We start from the raw sequence: 12776 nt of genomic DNA, 5'->3' as shown, positions 1-12776 counted from the left end.
AAAAATTGTGCCATGGATTTCATCTAAATCTCGTCTGTGTAAGCCTCGACCAATAATGGTCGATTTGATTCTTGTTCCTCGCATTACGCCTCATGACCGATTTGGTATCAATTACTGATTTATAAATTAGCTTTCATATCATGTAGAAAACTTTGTAGAAGAACTAAAATTTACTTAACTCTTTATTGATTATGATTGAATTGTCCTGCAATATTTTGCGAAATTTCTCTTAAAGTCATTCTGAAACTTCACAGTAGTTTCTTCCAGAATTTATTCAAATATTTCTTTTAGATTTTGTACAAAAAATTTCTGATATTCCTCAAAAGGTGACTTATGGGATTCTACAAGAATTCCCTTTAGGAATTCCTCCTTGAGATCCTGCTAAATTCTTCCACAATTTCTATACTGTACTGGCTGAATTTTTTCCAATGTTGGTATGTCGCTGATAAAATTGCAAGTTACAAAAAATATATCTTGGAATAATTCAAACGTGTAGTTATTTTTATTGAAGTTCCGTCTGAAAATATTTCAGGAGCATCAGCAAAACATTTCTTTAAAAACTATTTTCTGATATTCCTCAAAAAATTCCTTTTGGGAAATCTTCTGAAGTTCCTTCTGGCATCTTGGAAAGTGATCGTAGAAGATTTCTGATGGAATGCCACAAGGGATTTCTAAAAAAAAATAAACAGAAAGAACTACATGAATAATATTAGAAAAAAAAAACAGGAATCGCAGAAGAAACTTTTGGGAAGATTCTTGGAGGAATTCCTTAGAAAATCCCAGAATGATCCGCTTTCATATGGGCACTGGGGGCTCCTGCGGAAGTTGTATGCGTTTTTTCCAGAAATTGCTTTTGATATTCCTCTAGATTCTTCTTCTTCTTATTCTTCTTCTTCTTCTTCTTTATCGTTCGATGTTCCACATTGGGACTTGGCCTGCCTCACTTTAACTTAGTGTTCTTTGAACACTTCCACAGTTATTAATTGAAGGGCTTTCTTTGCCTGCCATTGCATGAATTTGTATATTGTGATTCAAGTACACTACACTATGCCCAGGGAGTCGAGAAAATGTTGACGACTGGAACGGGAATCGAACCCGCCTTCTCCGGATTGGCAATCCATAGCCTTAACCACTAGGCTAACTGGTGACTAAAATTCCTCTAGATATTTATCCTGGGTTCTGCAAGAGGTTCTTCTAAGATTTTCCATTCCTTCTAGAGTTTCTCCTTGGATATTTTCAAGAATTCCTCCATTGCACAGTGGGAAAAAATAGGTATAAAACGCGAATAAATTCAATATCTCTGCTCGGAGTGGATGGATTCGAATGAATTTTTGACACAAACTGTAAAAATCTCTACAGTTTCAGATAAAGAGGGTGTCATTCACCCCACGATGCTGGAAATCAGTGTATTGAGCTCGTTTTACCCCACGCTCTCTATCATACATCGTTTTGAGAATATCCTAATCTCCCAGTAAACATTTTGGTCCGTATAATTTGTGTTATACATATTCTTATAACAACCAACATACTCGTATAAACTGCACAAAACGGCTATCTACGTACCAAAGTGGAGGCCTTATATACACTTCTGACGACTTTTCTCGACTTTCTTTGAACAGTAATACGATGACCCAAAGTATCGTCGGAAAAAATAAAAAGGACTTTCAATGACAAGTAATACGATGTCCCATGTTACCGATGAAGAGTAACAAAAATATGAAATGTCAGTATCGGAATATTCCCGACTGGCGCGCAAAATAAATGACTTATTTAACTCGTATTTGTGTAAAAACTTCCATAGTATCGGCAATTTAATATAGGGTTGGTCCTGCTCTTATTGATTGCGTTCAACTCCGGGCGGAGATACATGTGAAATTTCAAAAAAAATAGGGGATATCAGGGTTATTTGAAGCTATTTCAATTTTTAAAGCCGTGTGGTGAACCAAATCTGCTCCATTCGATACTACGAAAGTTTTTACACAATCACGACTTCAGGAATTTTCGGCATAGGTGAAAAAGAGAGAGAGTGGGGTAAAACGAGTCAAATACATTGACTTCCAGCATCGTGCGGCGAATGACACGCGCCTTATCTGAAACTATAGAGAATTTTACAGTTTGTTTCAAAAATTCATTTAAATTCATTCACTCCGAGCAGAGATATTGAATTTATTCGCGTTTTATACCAATTTTTTCCATTGTGCAGTGATTCTGAGATTCATGTATTTCTGTTGGAATCATCAAGAAGTACCTCCTCAGATTCTTCAAAGAATTCCATCTTCGGTACTTCAAATAGTTCTTTCGGAGATTACTTTGGAAGATCCTTTTCATTGTTTCTTCGGCAGTGCCTACTGGTATTTCTCAACATCCGAAATCTTGGAAAGTTCTACAAGTAGAACACACCAAGGATCGACAGAAGGAGTCCGAGAATAAAGTTCAGTGATTCCTGAAGTTTCAGAAGAGAATTCAGTAAATCCTTGAGAAAACAAGATTTTTCATTTCTCACAAAATGTGGGGAGAAATTGAAGAAGTATTGAGGAATCCCAAATCAAATTGAGCAATATCAGAATAAATCTGTTGGTGAAATGCCTGAAGAAATATCCTTAAGAATCTCAGAAGGAATTCTTGAAAAAAACATAGACTCTCTGAATACAATCCTTGAGGATTCTCGAAACTATTGCTTTGGAGATTCGGAGGAAAGCTTTTTTTTGCAGGGGTCACAAAAGAAATCTCCAGAGAAATTTAGAAGGAATTCCTAAAATAATCCAGGAAGAATACTGAAAAAAGTCCTAATAAAATCGTTGAAAGAGCTCCTTGAGGAGTTTCAGACAAATCTTCTGCAAGACTCATACTTAGAAGAAATTTTGGAAAAAGAATAACAATAACTCCAGGATGAATATACAGAATGAAAGTCCAGAAAAAACTCCAGAAAGCAGTATCTCAGAAGGGTCTTCTGGAGGACTTCTAGAAGAGTGTCTGGGAAAACTCCAGACAAAAACTGGGAAACCCCCAAAAAGACTGAAACTCCAAAAAGTAGGACATATAGAAAGCTCATATGGCCTGATCCCTAAGATAGCTTGGAAAACTAATAAAATGGAAGACAAACTATAGTATTGTGTGTTGACTCACTAAGCGTGCTTGGATACGTGATAATGCTAATAATGCTGACCTTGAGTATCACTTGACCAGAAGTTTCGGATGATAATAATGATCCTAAAACATCTTCTACACGTCAAAATTTATCTTAAATGGCACATCTTCCTTTGCAGAACTTACATGGGTACGTCTTGTTAGCCAGGTTGACGTACAGAGCCTTTGTAATTGAACATCTAGATTGCAAAGTGATGCCTGAACTCTGCGTATAAACTTCTTGAGCATAAATGGATACGAATACTGGTGAAGGGAATGTGAGTGCTTTGGATGATCTTATAAATCACATGACCTGAAGATTCGGATTCTATAAATGAATCTAGAATATTTACCATACTTCAATAGCCAATCACGAATGTTTCATCTGGATTTGTAGAACCTGGTTGGGTATGTCTCGTAAACCGTAAGATACATAAATAATCGTGGTCGTTATGATAGATCATGTGACCTAATCTCCAGGATGATTTGGAAAACTATAAATATCTAATTTATTGGAAATTAAATCGATTGTACTGCGTATTGCCTCACAGAACCTAGCTTGAAAAATACAATAGCGTCCCTTAGCCACTTACAGGATGTTGGGTTCACCGTAGAGTGCAGCGAGCTCGTGGTTCATCCTTCTCCGCCACACACCGTTCTCCTGCACGCCGCCGAAGAGAGTCCTTAGCACGCGTCGCTCGATAAATGCGAGTGCTTGTAGGTCCTCCTCGAGCATCGTCCATGTCTCGTGTCCGTAGAGAACCACCGGTCTTATTGGCGTCTTGTACATGGTACATTTGGTGCGTGGGTGAATCTTTTTTGACCGCAGTTTCTTCTGGGGCTTCTGGGTCTTCTGGGTAGACGCGACTTCTACTGATGATGTGCTTTCGTATTTTACGGCTCACATTATTGTCAACCGTTAGCAAGGAACCGAAGTAGACGAATTCTTCTACCACCTCGAAAGTATCCCGTCTATCGTAACATCCCGAGCAGAAGAGAAAAACAACAGCATAACAAAATGCGTTATTTTGGCAAAATAACTGCATAATGGAATTAGTAATTTTCATGTTATTAACATAACATATTGAGTTATAAACTTGTCTGTCATAAGCGGCAAAATAACAAGTCACATAACAAAAATTTGTTCCTGAAAAATCAATTTAATAACATGTTTTGTTAGTGGCAATAACAACTTAATAACAGTGAATTTGGGAAATATTTCAATAACAAATTTTGATATTAAAGAGTTATTGATAGAAAGCAAAATTAGGGTAAAAACTAACTTTTCTTACTCATTTTTGGGTAATTATTTTAGGTGTGTTATTCTATTTTTAGAAAATAACAGGTCACATAAAAAAAAACTCGAATTCATTATAAAACTTACAAACATGGACGGGATTTGAACCTCCAATCCTGCTATCGTAAATTTTCAGTCGCCTTTACCAATGAGGCTATCACAGCACTTGCAGTGAGGGACGATAGAAGCTTTACTGGTTCTACGTATTGCCAGTCTCCCCATTCCCCCATTTCATGTTTGCCAGTCGCAGGACAAAAATAGACAGAGATTTGAATGCAAGATCAAACAATGAACCTCTCTCTCTTACCAACAGCGCTATCGCGGTGCGCAGACATGTGCATTGTAACACTAATAACAGTGGTGGCGTTCGCATGGCCCGTCGTCGGCTGTTTCGGAACAAAGAGAACGACGAAAAAGTTGCTAGTCGACTATTTATGATTGAGCTTCGTCATGGGGTGCATTTTGGCGGCGACAAAAATTCTTTCCAGACGGAGATGATTTTTTTTTATTTTTTGTTTTGTTCGCGTTGTGAGAACGGCGATTATACACGTACCTACGTGAGCGAAGTTAAAAGGTAATTATATCATATGCCGATATGATTACTTCTGCAGATGCTGTTTAGTTTTATTCTGTTTTAGATTATTTTTAGTAATGAAAAAAGATATTTATGACATAATGTCAAACAATATATGATCGAATAATAATAGATCGAAAGAAAAAAGTTATAATAGACAAATGCAATCATCAATTGAGCAGAATTGTCTGTATAGTTGACATTTTTATTGATTAGAATTATTTAGTAGGCACCATATTTGCTATCTCCACTAACACTCACATTCATTACTTCGTAATACATAGTCTGTTCGGTACTTTTTGACGTTATAATTAGAGGTTAGAATAGCAGTACTGTTAAAATGACATATAAATTCAACTAAGTTTACTCAATTTTGAGATAAAAAAAAACTCATTTGCAGATGTATCACTTTTTGAAGCTAAAATTTTACTTAACCTATAAGAATTGGGAATCATAGAAAAGTGATAGGAATTTGGCACCGTAACGGGACTGGGATATTGAAAGACGGAAATTAATACAAAGATAAACATATCAATAGCTATGATGCTTTATTTACCCAAAACTCAAATTATAGCAATGAATAAAATAAAAAATACGGAATAGTCTGATGAAATTTCTAGAAGTTGCAATGCCTTTATTTTTTACTTCATAATATGAAACAGCAGACAATAAAATAAAGAAGGTAAACTATGTAATGGTTATATCTGCGATAAATTTTCTCGGATTTTGACAATATTGATCTCATTTGATCCAGATTTATTTTTTCCATCAAAAACAAATCCGACTGAACCGATCTGGTCATCGTGAGTTAAGAAAAAACCCGAATTGCCATACACGTGGAATTTTCCATAGACCAGCTGCAATTGGCTTCTTTAGTGGTGTTGAGATAATTCCATATTCACAATCTACATGCCAAACTGAGCCGAAATCCAAATTTTCATGAACTTTGGTGCCCGGGAACCTATTTAAAAATCGATTTAAAGTTTGTATGGGAGCGATTTGTCGAATCACCCTCGTCGCATTTCGTACTGGGCGGAGCTGTCAAGCAGTTGCCCAGCTGTCAAAAGGTGATTTCATAAAATCTTTTTGTAATTGAATTTAGGTATCAAAATAAAGTTTTAAAAATCTGAAAAAAATCATACTGGCTTAAAAAAGGTGCTCTTTCGAATAAAATCAAAAAATCAATATATTATTCTTAATTTAAAAACCCAATTGGTGATTGGTACAAATTAAGTACCTTACCAAAAAAAAAATATGTTAAATTTAAATTTATACGTTCAATATGTAGTCCGTCCAAAGTCTTACACCGTACATCAAACCGTTTTTAATTAGATTTTGTTTTAGATTTTATAGAGGCATTTTAAAATCTTCTCCTGTGTGGTAGGGATAGGATTTTTCGAAACACCATCGTTCTTCTTCTTCATACACCATCAAATCACCAATAGCATATCTGCCCAGCCTAGGCCCAAAGTAGGGGGATTAGGGGCATAAAGGACACCCTAAGCAAATGAGTATGTTAGGCCTGTATAACAGACAAAAACTTAACATATTATCAGTTGGCTTACAACTTTAACTTGTTTCCTACGTATTTCAATCATTTACAGCAAGTAGAATGTCATTATTGCGAAGAAATAATGAATTGTAAACCGTGTGTTTTTTGGGGCTGGCAGGAAAGGTACGGGGCGAAATGGACACCCATCGGGGCATAATGGACACCCCTGCATATTTTATGCTGTATCTTTGATAATATCGACCAGTTAAGTAATTTGCCTACGGAGATCAATACCACAGATATAAAACTCCATTTTAGACGAGTTTACATAACATCAAAGTAAATTAAATGAATTTTAGGCTAAAATAATCGGATTGATTGTTTCCACACTCTCTAAAACGCCTAACAGTATGCAACGCGCATACATCCATTCAGAATTGCCAGTGTTCATTTCGCCCCGAATCGACTACAAAATTGAAATTGCTATTTTGAGTAAGTTCTGATAAAAAATATAATACTTCAACCATTGCTAAATCTGCGTGTACATGTAGATATTTTAACATTTTATTTGTTTTATGGTGAACACATTCAAACACGCGTAGTACCTTATTTACTGCTGCTTCGAAATTATAAGAAATCCACCATATGAAAGACATACTTCAATTTCAATGATATTTTGGTTATTTTGAAGGAATATAAATGATACTTTTGAAAAATAGAACAATGACTTGTTCCTTTACACTTGTGCATTAAAAGTTTTACATAAAAGTCAACGGTTTCGACAAAAACAGGGGTGTCCATTTCGCCCCGGGTGTCCATTATGCCCCTAATCCCCCTATTGACTTCAAAGTAATCATTACGAAGCATAAATGTCAATTTCTTGATTTTGCTTTGACTGACCAAGCCAAGGTTGACCGTAGCATTTTCATAATTCAAATCGCAATTTGTTCATCGAGCACATGTTCTGTTGTGCTGCACGTGGATGTCAAAGCGTTTTCAACAGTGTAATTACGAAGCATGTTTCAAGAGAGACCATATCTTTTCAATATGCTAACTCCACAACAACGCCGATATTACTGCGCCACTTGGGCAGTGGCTGATATTTTGGGTACTTTTCAGCTACAACTCAGTCAATTTCAGAAATTTAGCAAAACCTCGCGCCGCCCAGCAGGGACTTTGTTTTGTACACATTACAGCACCTCCATGTCACGTAATATACCACACCTCTTATCAAATGTGATACCGTAAGCGTACCATACTTTGCGCACCTAGGGCCTAACTTTGCGCACTTTTCAAAAAATCGTTAAACAGTTTTTCTGGTGCATTATGCAAACTTTTTCCCACGGAATACTAGCTAGTGATATGGGGCATGCACTTTGCCTCAGTTTGGATGTAATGATAAATGGAAGAAGAAGACAAATTGATGAGTGAATATGCAGTTGCTTTCCCTCAAATGCTGTAAATAACGTTGTAGAATGACGTAGGTTTTGTTTCAAAATTTGTTTTAGTTTAGATAGCAATACCATAAAGTATTTGTGCACTCTCAATAATACAATAATAACCAAACTTGTTCCACAACAGTATGTAATATTGAAATGTTATTTAAGGGCTGCATACTAATTGCTTGGTCATAACAAAATAAGATTGTCCAACAATACATGTTATGGAAACGTAATGCCTTGATAATTCAATAATAACAAAACAAGATATAAAAACAGGTTTTGTGATTTCGTAGTTATTAATTTGATATTCCCCTCTGCTCGGGATTGCTGCCAAAGCTTGTCCTATCTCGCTCAGTCCCACCAACCAGCCGCATTTACCACCAGTCCGACCTTTGCTGCTTCACGTTTCAGGCGGGTGTACAGTACCCGAGCAGAGTCTAACAACAAAATGATAGCAAATCGAAAACTCGATTTGTATTCAGCAGCAAATTGATATCACATTTTGATATCAGTTTGTCTTGCCTGAATTCGATTTCAAATTTAGATTTCGTTTTGCTGTCACTTCAAACTATTATAAAAAATAAGTTTTTAAATTATTTCAAAACTTCTAGGCAACCTTGTATAATAATTCTAAGAATATACCATTAGTGTAATTATCTAATAGCAATTAGGATTTCATATCAATCGAAAAAACCCTATATTTAACGTTTTTGCATTTTTTCTTATTGATTGCAAAAACAGTTATCAATTTGCTATCACTGATAGCAGGAATTGTTTTCAACTTGCTATTCCGGGAACATTTTTCTGCTCTCATTTTTGATGTTTTAACCGTTAAAACGACCAAAACGACAACAACCCGAGTAATCATAATTTGCAATATCACAACATCAAAATTTGTTTTCAATTTGCTGTCAGACTTTGCTCGGGTAGGGTGTCCCAAAATAGAAAAAGTTAACTTGCTCACCCTTAGAATGATAGATTAGGGTCCTAGCAACAATAGTTCCATACATGAAAACTCAATCAAAAAATATTTCGACATCTCAGCTCATGAAGGAGATAGCTCAAAACTGTCTTCAGCCGAAATAATCTACACAATATTTGCTATAAATAAGGGAATTGTGAATCGCAGGAAAAATTTTAAAATCCTTATAAATTGAGCATTTCTGAAAAATTTGGTGAAAAAATCGCGATTTTTTGACATTTTAACCTTTGCCAAATATATAAAATCAGCTTTGATGACCTAAACTCCCTCCTAACTTTGTTTGTGGGACCCAGAACTATGATTTACTTTGATTGATGACTTTTATTTCTTTTATTTTTCAACTCATATTAGCATTTGTTTGGTAAAAATACCAAAAATCGTCCATTTTTCATAAAATCGATGCGTGCAACCTCTAAATATTTTTTGATTGAGTTTTCATGTATGGAACTATTGTTGATAGGACCCTAATCTATCATTCTAAGGGTGAGCAAGTTAACTTTTTGACACTTTTTCTATTTTGGGACACCCTAGTGTACAGTTATGCCATCGTTCCAAATGTTCTAACAATAAAATCCATATCATCTGCAAAACAGACAAATTGGCCGGATTTCTTGAAGATCGTACCCCGGCTGTTGAGCCCGGCTCGTCGCATAACACCTTCCAGGGCCATGTTGAATAGTAGGCAGCAACGTCCATCACCTTGTCGTAGTCCCCGTCGAGATTCCAATGAACTGGATAGTATACCCGAAATCCTAACGCTGTTCTGCACACCGTCCATCGTTGCCCTTATCAGTCTGGGACAGATTATCCCTTCCTTCCACTTGTAACCGTTCAAAGACTCCCTCAGGGGACTCGTGAACGGCTATATTTAAACGAAGAATGCCAACGTAACGACCTGTAGGTACGCCAAGACTCCAAATCCCTTCCCTTGAACCTGTTTATACCCGAACTTAAGCTCACTCAAATCGAACGTACGAAAATGAAGTACAGAAGCCTGAAAGGTCAACCTACCAAAACGGAAACGGAAAAAGTTGAACGTAAAAGGGTGAATTTTCAAGGAAAAGGGCCCAAAACGGAATCGACTGACACTCTCAGCACTTCGAATTCAATAACTACATTTATTTCTTAAAACCAAACTTATTCGGGTTGAACTTTATGGTAACGGGGAGCAATAACACTAAGGGAAACGAATCATGGCCATGAACAAAGTTTCCACGTACCTGCGCAGATTTTTTGAAGCGGTGCGGTGTCTTGAAGTTCTCCGACGATATCCTTGCCGCGGAGTTCCCGGCCGATGCCGACGAAGACGGCTCGCTCTGATGATCTTGTTTCGACGTGCTCGGTAGCGATGGACGGCTGTTGGCTTAGCCACTGTAGCTGCTGCAATGGCGCGCAGCGATGCACGTTGAGCTCGGGTAGGATGGCCGAATTACGGTGCGGAGGAAGTGGTGGCTGGACGGAAGGCTTCCGATTAGTTTCCTTCGAGAGCTTTGCACGGACGAGGGTTCGTGCTTCTCGGGTTGATCCTCCTAAGGTCAATAGAGACGCGACAGAGCCCAGCGACCCGGCATCGTGTACTAAAATTCCTGCTAGGCCAAGCGGGGAATGTCACGTCGTCTACTTTCCAAATTCAGACCTGATCCAACGTAGGCTGATTGGCGACGTACGAGGGACCGAGCTCTCGGACTCTCTCCACCGGGGTTTTGACGTGTGGTGGAGTCGACGACGGTTTTTGGCGACCGTCGGAGTTGTATCGTTCGACTTTGACGACGAGCCTCACTTCTCTCCGTTTAACTGCCTCGAAAGGCGGGCCTTAGCGGACACCCGAGCTCTATCTCCGTCCTTCGTGGACGAGTTTGGCGCCTGAAGACGCCACGGAACCCCAAATTCGACTCCGCTTGTCGAGTTCTGACACTTGCATCAGCCCGTACAATAAGCCTAAGCGCTGGAGAAAGTCCAACGCGAATAGGACATTTAAAATTAACTATCATGAAAAACACCAATTACACTAATCAATTACCTTTTTATGTACTAAAACAAGTACGTTATAGAACGATCGCGAACACGGTCTTGCAGACCAGAAACACGTACTAATCAACTGCAGAGAATAAAAAAAAACGTTTAGGACACAACACAGAGAATTCACTATTTCTTTAAATTACCTTCGGTACTTGAAACGAAGGGCACAATTGAACTTTGGAACGAATTAACTTTAAACTTTAACTTCCACCAGCCTTGTAGCGAACGAAATGACCGAGCTTAAGTCATTTTGTTGTTAAGAAACTTACTCTAACAATCCCCTTATTCTTTAAGTAAATTGCGCCAACGAACTATTCGCATGGCGATTGGAATCAGTTGGCGCCTATCTAGGTTCGTCAAGATGGTGTAATTGAGATACATATTTTCAGGAGCCATTACTGTACTCACTACATCGTTTATGGTATAGATAGTAGAGTAAGCATAGATCCGCGGACACTGCTGACTAAAATGTTTCAAGCGTGTAAGTAGTAATTTTCAAGAGTGGGACGGTTGAATATGACGTCATGCACCCTATTAATATTGTCCAAATCGTGACGTCATGCTCGTTTGGATACAGATTTTGACAGTTCGTTTGGATACAACGGATTCATCAACACTGATCTATGTTTACTATACTATCTATAGTTTATGGCATATGAGTTAGCCGAGACACAAACCAAAAGTTGACATACATAATTTTTAGCAATAATTCAGTCACGAGCAAATTCAAGTTATATTCAGGGTTCATATTTAATTCAAAACATTTAGTCAACTTCTGAATATATTCTAATAAACTAAAACTAAATTAAGCGAATTCAAAAGCATTTTGCTTAAAAAAGAGAAAAAAACGTCAAACCGTTTTTCTATCTACTCTATTCAATATAAGCAAATGCAATTCATTTTTTTCCATTTTTATTTGTCAAGAGAGTGAATCAAAACCAAAATTATTTTACTTAAAGAAGAGAAAAACGTCAAAACGTTACACACTCCTCCGGTAGCTGTTCGGTTTCCCAGATCTTGACTACTAACTGGTGCAGACAGGTGGCCAACCTTTCCGGGTCCATCTTGATGAGTTCTGCTGCGATACCATCCTTACCAGCCGCTTTTTTGTTTTTGAGCTGGTGGATGGACGCCTCAACTTCTCTTAGCGTGTGAGTTGGTTCGTTCCCGTCCTCCGCTGCTCTGGTGTCATCATTTTATCCGTTGCCGTGGTCTCCCGTGCCTACATTCTCCACGCCATTCAGGTGCTGATCGAAGTGCTGCATCCACCTTTCGATCACCTCACGTGCGTCCGTCAAGAGGCCTCCGTCTTTATCCCTGCATATTTCGGCGCGAAGCCGTTGCGGGATGCGTTGAGCTTCTGATAGAACTTCCATGTTTCTTGGGCACGTCACAGCAGTTCCATTTCTTCGCACTCCGCTTCTTCCAGGCGGCGCTTTTTCTCCCGAAAGAGGCGGGTCTGCTGTTTCCGTTTCTGTTTGTAACGTTCCACGTTCTATCGGGTCCCTTGCTGCAGCATTACCGCCCTCACTGCGTTATTTTTCTCCAAAACCGTTCTGCACTCTTCGTCGAACCATTCGTTCCGTCGATTCCGTTCCACGTACCCGATGGTGCTCTCGGCTTCGTCGTTGATGGCTGCTTTCACTGTACTCCAGCAGTCCTTTAGAGGGGCCTCATCGAGCTCGCCCTCGTCTGGCAACGCGGCCTCGAGATTCTGCACGTATGCTGAGGCGACATCCGGTTGCTTCAGTCGCTCTAGGTTGTACCGTGGCGGTCGCCGGTACCGTACATTGTTGATGAAGGAGAGTTTTGGGCGCAGTTTGACCATCACCAGATAGTGGTCG

At 38.5% G+C, this 12776-nt stretch overlaps 1 protein-coding gene across 1 annotated transcript in view; it reads left to right on the top strand.

The window, feature by feature from the left end:
• LOC109400375 (uncharacterized) overlaps positions 1-12776 on the top strand; it is a 533446-nt gene that overhangs the window by 384545 nt on the left and 136125 nt on the right.

This window comes from Aedes albopictus, chromosome 3, assembly GCF_035046485.1.
Source record: "Aedes albopictus strain Foshan chromosome 3, AalbF5, whole genome shotgun sequence".
Classification (NCBI taxonomy): Eukaryota; Metazoa; Arthropoda; class Insecta; order Diptera; family Culicidae; genus Aedes; species Aedes albopictus.
This window is presented reverse-complemented; position numbering and strand designations above follow the sequence as displayed.